Below are 13,969 nucleotides of genomic sequence, written 5' to 3'. Positions count from 1 at the left end.
ACCTGGTTGAGAGAGGGTCGCGAGTCTGGCAGCTCAGATACAGTCCTGGCCGACATCACCGCCACCCCCACCGGCATCCCTTGAATGCATGGGAGTGGCCGACGTCCGAAGCGTTCCAGTGCCTGTGCCGGCCCCCAGGTTGCGACCAGCCAGGACGCAGCCTGCCACTGCATCCATCCCCACTCCTCGGGTGGGAGCGGCTTGTACCTGGCCGGGGCCTGCTCACCCACCTGCTCAGCCCGAGCCGGAGGTCAGTGCGCGGAGAGCATTGGGGGAACCTGCCAAACCGTCGCTGGAGGAGGTGGAGCGTGAGGGTCCGTGCCTGCCGGGTGAGGAAGAGGAGAAAGAGGAGGAGCTGCGCGGGGGTTCGCGCCTGCTTGTGGAAGAGGCGCGCAAGGATCCGCGCCTGATGGAGGTGGAGGAGCTGCTCCAGCCGGGAGCTGCGGCGGCGGGGGAGGTGCCACGTGAGGGGTTGCTCCAGCCGGGAGCGGCGGAGGAGCCCGAGGTCCCCGTGCCAGGGGAGCCTGCTTGGCCGGAGGGCGAGCCATGCGACGGCCCCGCCGAGTCCGAGGGCGGCATGCTGGCAAGACCAGCCTCATCTCCACCAGAGGCAGGCACGCCAACTGATCATATGTCGGCCCAGCCGCCTGTGAGCTGTGACCACCTACCACGCGGCCGACCTCTGGACCAGCTTCGCCAGCGCCGCTGGAGCCGCAGTCGACCACCTGAACTCCTCCCCTCCCCCTCGTCCCCGGACCTGGAGCTGGGGACGCCGACGGTCTCTCTCTCCCGCTCGCGGGAGGAGGGGAGTAGGTTTGGCCGGATGGCTCCCCGGCCTCAGTCGGGCGATGGGGGTATGTGGCGAGGTGTGGCTTGCGGTGCAGGGAAGGTGGACGCACCTGCACGGCATCCACAATCGTGCCCCGCTGACTTAAAGATTGTAATGCGTCCTGCATTTGTTGTTGTTGGTTGTGTGGTAATGGTGAGCTAGCAGCGGGAGAGCTGCAGCTCTATGTGTGTGTCGTGAACAGCAATCTTGAGTTGTAATAAAGAGATGCTTGAAAGCATGAACATGCACCCGGGTCTGCTGTGGGTTTGTTACACCGACCAGTAAGGTATCGCGGATAAATGCAACAAAATAAAATGATACAACCGAGACAAAAACTGTGGTATTTTGTAAATATAATAATAATCGCAAATTCACTGTGTAATTGTGTAACTTTATTAGCAGCGTCCTCCTGAAATGCGCCAACAACACTGAGAGTAACTTCCTCCTCTCTGCCCCTTAATGCTCTCTGGTCGCTATGGTAACACGTAAATATTTCTTTCAAAATAAGACACACAACCCGAGCCTCAACTCTCGCGGCCTGGTACCAAACGACTCATGAACCGGTACCAGTCCATTGCCCAGGGGTTGGGGACCGCTGCTTTATACCACTGCATCTGGCACTTTTCATTGATCTCGTTGATGTCAGGCTAAAATCTAGCTGCTTGGCCATGGAAACTCACTCCATGAAGCTCTTTGTACATTGTTGTTGAGCTAATTTGAAGACCACATGAAGTTTGGAGGTCTGTAAAGAATGACTCTTACTATACCTCTGTGCACTATGTGCCTCAGCATTCACTGACCCCAGTCTGTGACATGGCTTAGCATTTGTGGCTGAGTTGCTGTCATTCTCAATCACTTGTGCTTTGTTATAATAGCACTAACAGAGCTGGAATATTTAGTAGCAAGGAAATTTCAGAACTGGACTTGTTGGGGAGATGGTGTCCCACACTGGTGTCCTGAGAACGACCCATTCATTATATATGATAATATAGATGTATGTAATATTTATATTTACTTATTTCTCCAAGACAGCACATGATTCTTTTTCCTTATCTTTATTCATTCCAAACGAGACAGCAACAAGTCAGCATGGTAATATTAAACTGTCCTTGTGCTCTCCTCTAATAACAGTATTACATCTTTTCAGTGACAGCAAAAAATGATACAGTGAAAACTGTAATTATAATGTCTAATTGGCATATTTTAATAGAATGAAGTAAATTACTACAGCCTCATGAAATAATTACAAAAAACAAAGCAATTATGGTCTACGGGCACCATTCAGTCTGATAATTGCAGTGGTGCTCTGTCTGACAGCAAACAGAATTAGACTGGGCGGAGCTGGAGCCTTCGCTTCCTTTTCAGTCAACTTCTCACAGTCTGTTTCTTTTATCGAACCAATGACAGAAAAAAGAGATTAGGTTATTTTGAAAACACAGCACTACATTCACCACTTATATTATGTTGTCTACATGAAAGACAGTCAAATACATAATATTTAATTATTTCATTTTATATTTATTTATCTTTGTTTTCTGGATTTTATGTTGGGATAAGTTCCAACTGACAGTCAAGTAAAATGAAGCTGAGACAACTTATTTGGAGATATTGTGTGCAGATGAACAAATGGTGGCATTTAAAAATAAAGATGAGCAAAAGATTATGGTAGGCAATCTGTAAACACAACAAGTCTGAGGAAGACCGCAATTCAACTGAATTTCAGTTTTTTGTGTAGGTCACCAAATCATAACAACAGTCGCCTCAAGACCCTACAACAAGATCTCAATGTATTGTACATATAAATAATACGTGCATACAATGTGTATTATTACTATTTTATTATTTAGTATTAAGCATTATGTTGTTAAGCACAAAAGAGTGTATAAAATGGCACTGGGCACCACAGAGTCATGAAACATGATTCTCAGGGTGGTGCCACAGACAAAAGCCTCTACAGACAAAACAACAGACTCCTCCTCTGACTGTAAAGCAATCCAAATTATATTTTTATTCCTGAATATACTGAGCAAAATGTTTTGGCATGCATCTTAATATCTTTGGTTTAACTTAGAATCACTAAAGAAAATCCATGCAGTCTCCACAGTAAGTTCGTAGTGACTAATCATGAGCATGACACATGCTTCAGACACATCTGTGTCTTGTTGGAATTATTTGTTTATGCAATACAGGTTCAATCCAGGCATCAGCCAGTTTTTCATACCAAATTTAATGGTGGTTTTAGCCTAGATATGTCTGTCTGTCCATCCATCTGCTTCTGCTTTCAGTTCAGCATAACTCAGGAGCTGGATCATTTCCCAGCTGGCATAGAATAGAATAGAATAGAATAGAATAGAATAGAATAGCCCTCTTTTATCATTGTACATGTACAATGAAATGTACAGGAATAAAATCTAAATAGTAAAACAACAGGAATAAATAACCAACAGAGAAATATATCAAGAGAAATATATAGAAACTGGCAGAATATATACAAAACAAGAGAAAGGCACAGATTAGAGAACAAAGAGCTTGGAAGTAAATATTTGATCTGAGTATAGAGTCTGTATATGAGAGTGGGCTGAGTGATGAGGGCTACTCAGACCATGGGTCACATTAGTGATTTAAGTGGGGAGGAGTCGTGTGTGGGGGGATAGTGTTTGTTAACAGTCCAAATGGCTCAGGTGAAGAAGCTGAGTCTGGAGGTGGGGGACCTGATTGGCCGGAGGCACCAGCCTGCAGCAGGTCAAACAGGTGGTGGGCGGGGTACAAAGGGTCACCTGTGATGGCCCTAGTTTTTCTGAGATAGCGGGATCTGGCGATGTCCTCCAAGGGCAGCCAATGATTTTTTGGGCAGTGTTTTAATGACCCTCTGTGCAGCCTTCCTGTTCTCAGTAGTGGCTCCTGTGTACCAAACACCCAGGCAGTGAGGGCACCAGCAGCTTCCAGCCCAGGTTGTTCTTCCTGTGGACACGGGGGAAGTACAGCCACTGCTGGGCCTTCTTTACCAGGGTGATGGTGTTGTGGGTCCAGGTGAGATTCAATTCAATTCAATTCAATTTTATTTATATAGCGCCAAATCACAACAAAAGTCGCCTCAAGGCGCTTTATATTGTACAGTAGATCGCACAATAATAAATACAGAGAAAAACCCAACAATCATATGACCCCCTATGAGCAAGCACTTTGGCGACAGTGGGAAGGAAAAACTCCCTTTTAACAGGAAGAAACCTCCGGCAGAACCAGGCTCAGGGAGGGGCGGCCATCTGCTGCGACCGGTTGGGGTGAAAGAAGGAAAACAGGATGAAAGACATGCTGTGGAAGAGAGACAGAGATTAATAACAGATATGATTCGATGCAGAGAGGTCTATTAGCACATAGTGAGTGAGAAAGGTGACTGGAAGGGAAAAACTCAATGCATCATGGGAATCCCCGGCAGCCTACGTCTATTGCAGCATAACTAAGGGAGGATTCAGGGTCACCTGGTCCAGCCCTAACTATATGCTTTAGCAAAAAGGAAAGTTTTAAGCCTAATCTTGAAAGTAGAGATAGTGTCTGTCTCCCGAATCCAAACTGGAAGTTGGTTCCACAGAAGAGGGGCCTGAAAACTGAAGGCTCTGCCTCCCATTCTACTTTTAAATACTCTAGGAACAACAAGTAGGCCTGCAGTGCAAGAGCGAAGTGCTCTAATAGGGTGATATGGTACTACAAGGTCATTAAGATAAGATGGGGCCTGATTATTTAAGACCTTGTATGTGAGGAGCAGGATTTTGAAATCAATTCTGGATTTAACAGGAAGCCAATGAAGGGAAGCCAAAACAGGAGAAATATGCTCTCTCTTTCTAGTCCCTGTCAGTACTCTTGCTGCAGCATTTTGGATTAGCTGAAGGCTTCTCAGCGAGGTTTTAGGACTTCCTGATAATAGTGAATTACAGTAGTCCAGATCAGTGGAGATGTTGGTGCCCAGAAACCTGAAGGTGGAGACAGATGTTCTCCATTTATAATGAGAGGGGAGTGGACCTGTCTGTGCCTCCTGAAGTCTATTATGGGCTCTTTTGTTTTAAGGACGTTCAGCTTCAGGTTATCTTCTGAGCAGCAGCAGGACAAGTTCTCTACCTTTGCCCTCTACTCTGTCTCATCTCCATCGGAGATGAGCCCAACTAAGGCGAGGGGCTGAGAAGGCAGCAATGTGGTGATCTGGTTCTGAGTGATAGGGTCGAGTCGACTGATTGAGGCTGGTTGGCTAGGAAATCTTTGCTCCAGGAGCAGGTGGCAGGAGGGATCTGAAGGTGGTCCAGTTTGGTGGTGAGGATGTCTGGGATTATGGTGTTGAACGCTGAGTCCGCAAAAAGCATGGAGCTCTTCCTGTTCTTTAGATGACTCAGCGCTGTGAGACGAGTGATGGTGATCGCATCCTCTGTGGAACGATTTGGTGTCTCATGTGCTCAGACACTATCTACTCAAAAAACCTTATGACTACAGATGTGAGGCAATAGGTTTGTTGTCATTGAGGCTGTGTCTTCCAGTCTTTTTGGGAATGGGAATGATGGTAGAGCCTTCAGACAGGTGGGAACGGTGCCATAGTTGGGGAGATGTTGAGTAGATGGTGAATGACGGAGAAGCCCCAGGCAACCAAGAGCTTTGAACTAAGAACCATCCTACTGTGAGGCATGGTTGGTAGATCCTCATGGTTGTACTGCTTTGTTACCTTAGGGCCTGGATGCCATGCACTCACTGCAGGAACAAATTCTAAACAAATTTGTTCATTTTGAATTAATTAATTAATTCAATTAATGTAAAAAGACATTCTGTGCTCTTTGCATGTGTTACAGGACGCAGTCTAAACAACAGGTAGCAGTCTGGATGTTTTAATGGAGTGTTTGCATGTTAAGTAGATGATGTCACATTTTCTTTTGGTCTTAATTTTTCTGTTTTGCTTTCTTTCTGTGAAGAAGATGCTTATATCCGTCAACAACAAGTCTCTGTCCCTATTAGTACACATTTTATAGTTTATACCATTTATACTAGCTAGTGGATAAATATTAGTTAGTAATATTAGCATGGCTTTTTACACCCAAATGTCGATGAGCACATTACACTTACCAAATAAATCTTTCTGCTCTTGTTTGGATATGTGCAGCTGGAATGAATAAATTAGATGCCTCACTTTCCATAAGCAATTTCAATTTATCAGACACTATGTCTTTGACTTTCAGTATATCAGTGATTAAAAACTTATACCATAGCAGCATACACATTGCTTTAAAATTTTTGGGTTTTTGTGTAAAATATATTGTATTGATATCTTAAGTATTGTGTATTTTAAGGTAGCTCTAGAAAAGCAGCTACCGTTTAAAGTGCCCACCCACCATCAGGATGAATGTCTTCCTCACATTTAATCAACTATAAAGGAACATACATAAATTTGCTCTATGGCCTGAGGCATTCAGAGAAATTTGGAAACTGTCAGGACTCCTCACAAGGATACGGTAAGCTGCTCAAATATCCAAAAAAACCCAACATAAGCTGACTACCTTAGGTAGTTCTGCCCTTTCATTTTGATGGCTCCTGCACTGTAGAGGTATCCCAGACATACCCAAGCATAAGGAATGTATAAGTACTGTTATAAAATGTTCTTATATAGACAGAACATTATGTAAGTCCTTTTGTTGTAGAAATTTTTGTTGTTGTTTTTCCTAGAGTAACACAAGATGTCCATCCTGGGGATCTCTTGAGGTTTTCACAGGTCTACTGAGAGTTCTTTAATGCATGTGACCAAGAAGTGACCTTTATGTAGGTCAGATGTTTTCTTGCCATCTCTGTCTGCTTTTTCCATCTAGAGGGACCTTCAGTTAGAAAGTCTTTGCTTGTCTGTCTCCTTCAACTCCTGCAGTGCCCTTTCAGCCTAAGGTGACAACAACTCTGCCTAATTGTTTGGAAGGGAGCTGTGAAGCAGACTGCCCTACCATGTTAGGGTCATGGCAAAAACGAATGGTCAGAGCACAAACAAAATGTACTACTGTGTTCAGCAGCCACTATTTCAAAATCGATTCTAGCACAGAAAAAGTCCACGTTTTCCAAATAGCATGCTCACACATTAGATAGATAGATAGATAGATAGATAGATAGATAGATAGATAGATAGATAGATAGATAGATAGATAGATAGATAGATAGATAGATAGATATGGGGTGAAGAGAAAGAGAAGAGACAACGACATATAACAAACAATGTTAGAAAGAAGACAATATGTAATGACATGCAGCAGGTGCATATAAACACCTGAAAAGATCTGAGTGTATCGGGTTCTGACATCCAGTATTTGTTTATACATGTTTCTAAGATTTTTAAAGCATGGCAAAGAAAGCATGGCACCGCCACAGTATTTAGAGTTAGGAAGATAACGTTTGTCCTCTGTACAGCACCACAGTGGATTGTAAATAAAATTATCAGCATGTGGTTTACGGTTTAATAGGTTTTACAAAATGTTTCCATTAACTCTTTAGTAATTACAACCATTTTAAACACGAACCCCATTTTCAGAACTTCAAAATTAAGTTATTTTCCAAACCGTGTATGCAAATCTTTTTCATTCCATGACTGGCTGAAGTCTTGAACTTAGACAATGATACATCACTTGCATTAACATCTCTTTGGACCTTATGTTTAAAATTACAGTTTAAATTTGGAGACTATTTATGAAAATGGCTGTAATTCCAGAACAGCCACTGAATATTACATTAACACCTAAAACCAAAAGTGTGGACTACTTATTGTAAGTATATTTCTTCTTTCTTTACTACTGTAAATGCAGACTCGCAAACAGATTCCAGTTTTATTTATTTTATTTTGTTTGGGGGTTTTTTAATAGCAACATTGTGAAAGTACTTTGGTGGAGAGGGGATTATGGTGTGGGGTTGTTTTTCTGGAGTTGCGCTCAGCCCCTTACTTCCAGTGAAAAGAAACTCCTAATTCTTCAGCCTACAAAGACATTTTGGACAACTTCATGCACACCACTGTACAAAGTCCAAAAAGACATGGAAGAACTTAACTGGCCTGAGTTAGAGCAGAGACTGTGTCCATCTTGTGCAACATCAGTGTCTGACCTCAAAAATGGGTTTCTGGAAGAATAGTCTAAGGAGCTTGGAAAGAAAAGCGTCTGGACTTCTTTAAGTCGTGTTTCACCTCTCATCTGTGAGGCTTCTTCAGTTCTAAGGTCAGTTCTAAGGTTTATGTCTGCCATTTATAATGTATCCCCCAAGAGTACCCCTCTCAAGGGACACTCCCAAAGGGCTTAAATCTGGGACTCTTCACCATTTGACCCTAGAACTGAAGAAGCTTCTCGGATGAAACGTCTTCAAGCAACTTAAAGAAGTCCAGACACTTTTCTTTCCAAGCTCCTTAGACTATGATGACGTGGATGACTGAGAAAGACATATTCCGGAAGAATAGTTAAAAATTCCCATAAACATGCTCCTAAACCTTGAGGAAAGCCTTGCCAGAAGAGTTGCCATTATAGCTGCAAACAACATGATACAACATGATATTAAACCCTATGGACTGGGATGTCACTCGAGTTCATGTATGTGGAAAAGCAGACAAGCAAATAGTTTTGGCAATATAGTGTAGGGGAGACCGGGGATAGTTGTAACATTTTTAACATTTCTGTCTGTAAATTGGAGCTCTTTTAAGGTAGTGGATTGAAAATTTAATGCATGTAATGCATGCAAGTATTTACATGTCTCGGCTGTTAAATAGTGCAGCTATTTTCTCTGCAGCACAATTACCCATTGCATAGTATAGTCTCAAACACAAAGAGTGAAATGTTACAATTAACCCCATAGTCTGGGTTAGTTGTAACATATCCTGGGGTGAAATGTAACACAATCAAATAAGGATACTGACAAAACATTAACATGTAATCTTTTTTATTCAACACATGGATGCACTTAGAGCCATTTATGTAGCTATGTGTGTGACAGAATGCAGAAATCGAGCTTTTGAACATATTCCAACCCCCCAAAAAAGACAAATTATGGAATTTTCTGCAACTGAATATTTCATTAATTTTGGTTGGTCTTCCTTGAGTTTGGCCTCATTGGCTCAATGGGCATTATAACCTACAACTCTTGCACCAACTTTTGAACATAACAATGAAGCTGAAAAAATGTAGTTGTGCACCAGCATCGCAATTCCATTACTTTTTTAAGTCTGGAGAGGCCTCAGAACCATCTCAGGCCACAAACATCAGAACTCTCTGCCTGGGAGGGATGTGAGGTGGGCAAATGAACTGAATCATTTCTTCAACAGATTTGATTCAGCCATGAGGCAGTCTCCAACATCGGCTGCAGACTCACCCTCCCCCACTGCTGCTGTTCCACCTCTGACACCTCAGACACTTCACACCTCCTCTATTCACCCTGCTCACTCCTCCCCACCCCCAACAACAGCATCCAATACACAACCAACACAAGGCTCCAGCCTGTCTCTCTCATCCACCCAGGTTAGGAGGGAACTGAGGAGGATTAATGGCAAGAAGGCAGCGGGTCCAGATGGCATCAGCTCGAGGGTCGTCAGGTCCTGCGCGGACCAACTGTGTGGTGTGATGGAGCACCTCTTCAACCTGAGCCTGAGGCTGGGAAGAGTCCCACAGCTCTGGAAAACCTCCTGTGTTGTTCCAGTGCCAAAGACTTCACGCCCCAAGGACCTCAACAGCTACAGGCCGGTGGCTCTGACATCCCACCTGATGAAGACCCTGGAGCGGCTGGTCCTGGCTCAGCTTCGGCGCCTTGTGAGCTCATCACTGGACCCACTTCAGTTTGCCTACCAGCCTGGCATTGGAGCGGATGATGCCGTCATTCACCTCATGCACCGTTCCCTCGCTCACCTGGAGACCGCTGGGAGCACTGTGAGAATCATGTTCTTTGATTTCTCCAGTGCCTTTAACACCATTCTTCCGTCGGTTCTGAAGGACAAGCTGGAGAACTCAGGAGTGGACCATCACCTCACTACCTGGATTTTGGACTACCTCACCGACCGACCGCAGTATGTGAGGACTCAGGGCTGTGTGTCGGACAGGGTCGTCTGCAGTACGGGGGCCCCACAGGGAACGGTTCTGGCTCCGTTCCTCTTCACCATCTACACTGCAGACTTCTCCCACAACTCCACCCAGTGCTTCCTGCAGAAGTTCTCTGATGACTCTGCAATAGTCGGCCTCATCATTGATGGGGATGACAAGGAGTACAGAGGACTGACTCAGGACTTTGTGGACTGGTGCCAGCTGAACTACCTCCAGATCAATGCCAGTAAAACCAAGGAGCTGGTGGTAGACTTCCGCAGGCACAAACATCCTCCACTGCAACCACTGAACATCCAAGGTATGGACATTGAGACTGTGGACAGCTACAGGTACCTTGGTGTTCATCTGAACAACAAACTGGACTGGACTCATAACTCAGACGCCCTCTACAGGAAAGGGCAGAGCAGGCTGTACCTGCTGCGGAGACTCAGGTCGTTTGGAGTGGAGGGCCCACTCCTGAAGACCTTCTATGACTCTGTGGTGGCCTCAGCCATCTTTTATGGTGTGGTCTGCTGGGGGGGCAGCATCTCTGCTGGGGACAGGAAGAGACTGAACAGGCTGATCCGAAGGGCCAGCTCTGTTCTAGGATGCCCTCTGGACCCAGTGGAGGTGGTGAGTGACAGGAGAATGGTGGCTAAGCTGTCATCCCTGTTGGACAACATCTCCCACCCTATGCATGAGACTGTGACAGCACTGAGCAGCTCCTTCAGTGGGAGACTGCGGCACCCACGGTGTGGGACGGAGAGATTTCGCAGGTCTTTCCTCCCCACTGCTGTCAGACTCCACAATAAAGCATTTAACTGATCAATCACACACATCCACAAATGTGCAATAACACAATGTGCAATAATCTTTCTGGCAACCGTTGTATTTTTCACTCTGTTGTATATAACATTTGTATTCTATTTTTATCCTATTGTATATTTTACTCTATTTATTCTACTGTATATATTATTCTATTTTTATTCTATTCTGTACAGTTGTGTACTGTATTTATTCTTTCCTATTTTATTCTAATTGTCCTTCATAACTTTTGCACTGTCCACTTCCTGCTGTGACAAAACAAATTTCCCACGTGTGGGACTAATAAAGGTTATCTTATCTTATCTTATCTTATCTTATCTTTTATCATGGCTTACCTTGGTATGGTTTGCAAAGTGCTTCAGGAAGATGAGGAAATCTGTTTCTTGCACCCATCCTGATTTATTTCCACTACCAATACTTCCTACTGGTCCATCTCTGACACAGTGGTCTGCATAATGTATGTGTGGGAACACAAACAGTGGAGGAATTGTGTTGCCAATGGCATTAACCGCATATACACAAGCGACCAGTGAACCTCTCTCTGCTGATGTCGTTGCCCCAACTTGTTTAATATAAGTTAAAGTAATTGTGTGGTAAGTTGTAACATCTGCATTATTGTTACAACTAACCCAGACTGTTGCTGTTACAACTGACCCAGACTCCTATAGCCATGAACTAGCTAACATTACAGCCAACGGCTAAAACATTAGCACTAAAGACCTACACAGAATATATCCCCATAGACATATAAATAACATAATTTAAGTTTGATGAGTTTAACTGCAAAGCAGATAATGCTATTAGAAATTGAAATAAAGTAGAAAAACTTACTTTTTGGCATTCAAATGACTTTTTTTCGTGTTAAATTGTCTGTGTTTGACAAAATGTGCTGATTTTTCACATGTGATAGCAGAACTGAATTGGGCATGCACAGGATGAGTCACATCATTTGAAACTTAGCCCTGATTGGAGAAATTGGAAGTGTTACAACTGACCCACGTTACAACTATCCCCGGTCTCCCCTACCTCTTGCTATTTTGGTCAAATGGCCCAATTTCTGTCTTTGCTAATGCTAATTCACGGTGATTGGCTGTGATGCCGGTTAAATGGACTGGTTCCTATACAGCGCTTTTCTTCTCTGAGCTCTGAGCTTTACACAACTTGTCTCATTCACCCATTTGCATCAGCACTTTTTTCTTTGCTCTTCCTTTCTTTATGTGCACTCATACTCCGATGGATCCGTCGGAGAGCAACTTGAGGTTAGTGTCTTAGTGTCGTGTCCAAGGCAGGAGCTACAGCCACCTCCTGCTGGTGTTCCAGCATTTTCCAGTCCATGACAGGCTTAAGCCTTGGTGGTTCCTAGGTTGTTCCTGAACATCCTAACCAATCCTGTCATCTGAAGATGACAGTTTCAGTCTTCTGTTGGAAAGTAGTGACACATCTGAATATAGGACTTGTTTGAACTCTGATCTTGGAATCTGCAGTTGTTTAAATGGTTTCCAACTTCTTTAAATGCATAATTCTCCTTCTTCGGTCTTTAATTGAGAACAATTCAATTTCATTTATACAGCACCAAATTATAACAGCAGTCGCTTCAACGGGTCAAGGCTTGCTGTGCAGCAGGCAAAGGTAGGACCCAAACGCAGGAGTCAGAGGTGGGAGAAATAAACTGAAGAGGTAGATTTATTTGCCGTGATACTAAAATTGAAGTACAAAGAAACACTAAAAGAAACAAAAAAAAGATAAACTACAAACTAAGACTCTTGCAACAAGGAGTGACTTGGCATAAACAAGGGAACAACACACACAAACACAGTTAATGTGGCCGATACGACAACGAACACAGGGAGACTGAAGACTTAAATACACACTCAGGATACCGAGGGGATGGACACAGGAGGGAACACAGAAGGAACAAACAAGAGACCATCAAAATAAGACAGGAAACACACAGACAGAGACTCTGACTCAAGACACGCGAGCTTGACAAAATAACTGGGGAGAAAAAAGTAACCACTGAGACAAGACCGACTAAACACAGGAAAAGATTAGACACTGAGGGAGGGAGAGCTAAGGTCAAAAAGAATTGAAAGCTAATGAAACACACTTGACGAAACAATAACCATGAACCTAAGAATCACATAGAATATTAAAAAACAAACAACATAATGTCCAGAAGTAGAAAACACTGGGTCATAGACCCAGTACCATGACACAAGGTGCTTTTTATTTTATTTTTTATCCTACAATAACACAGAGAAAACCCAAAAGACTCCTTTTGAGGAAACATTTAGCGACAGTGGGAAGGAAAAACTCCCTCTTAACAGGAAGAAACCTCCGACAGAACCAGGCTCAGGGAGGGGCGGGGCCATCTACCATGACCAGTTGGCATGATGGGAGAGAGACCGGACAAAAAACTGTGGAAGAGTCAGAGATTAATAATAACTAATCATTAAACGCAGTGAAGTGTGTAAGCACGTACACAGTGAACAAGATGAATGTACAGGAAACACTGAGTGAATCATAGGCAGGACCTACACCACAGCAGAAAAGAACTATTGCAGCATAACTAAGGGAGGATTCAGGGTCACCTGGTCCAGCCCTAACTATATGCTTTAACAAAAAGGAAAGTTTGAAGCCTAATCTTGAAAGTAGAGATAGTGTCTGTTTCCTGAATCCAAACTGGAAGCTGGTTCCACAGAAGAGGGGCCTGAAAACTGAAGGCTCTGCCTCCCATTCTACTTTTAAATACTCTAGGAACAACAAGTAAGCCTGCAGTGTGAGAGCGAAGTGCTCTAATAGGGTGATATGGTACTACAAGGTCATTAAGATAAGATGGGGCCTGATTATTTAAGACCTTGTATGTGAGGAGCAGGATTTTGAATTCTGGATTTAACAGGAAGCCAATGAAGGGAAGCCAAAACAGGAGAAATCTGCTCTCTCTTTCTAGTCCCTGTCAGGACTCTTGCTGCAGCATTTTGGATCAGCTGAAGGCTTTTCAGCGAGTTTTTAGGACATCCTGATAATAAAGAATTACAGTAGTCCAGCCTGGAAGTAATAAATGCATGAACTAGTTTTTCAGCATCACTCTGAGACAGGATATTTCTAACTTTAGAGATGTTGCACAAATGGAAGAAAGCAGTCTTACATATTTGTTTAATATGTGCATTGAAGGACATGTCCTGGTCAAAAATGACTCCTCACATTACCACTGGAGGTAAGTATTATTTATAAAAATTATTTCCTGCCCATTTACATA

This window comes from Oreochromis niloticus, linkage group LG12, assembly GCF_001858045.2.
Source record: "Oreochromis niloticus isolate F11D_XX linkage group LG12, O_niloticus_UMD_NMBU, whole genome shotgun sequence".
NCBI lineage: Eukaryota > Metazoa > Chordata > Actinopteri > Cichliformes > Cichlidae > Oreochromis > Oreochromis niloticus.
This window is presented reverse-complemented; position numbering follows the sequence as displayed.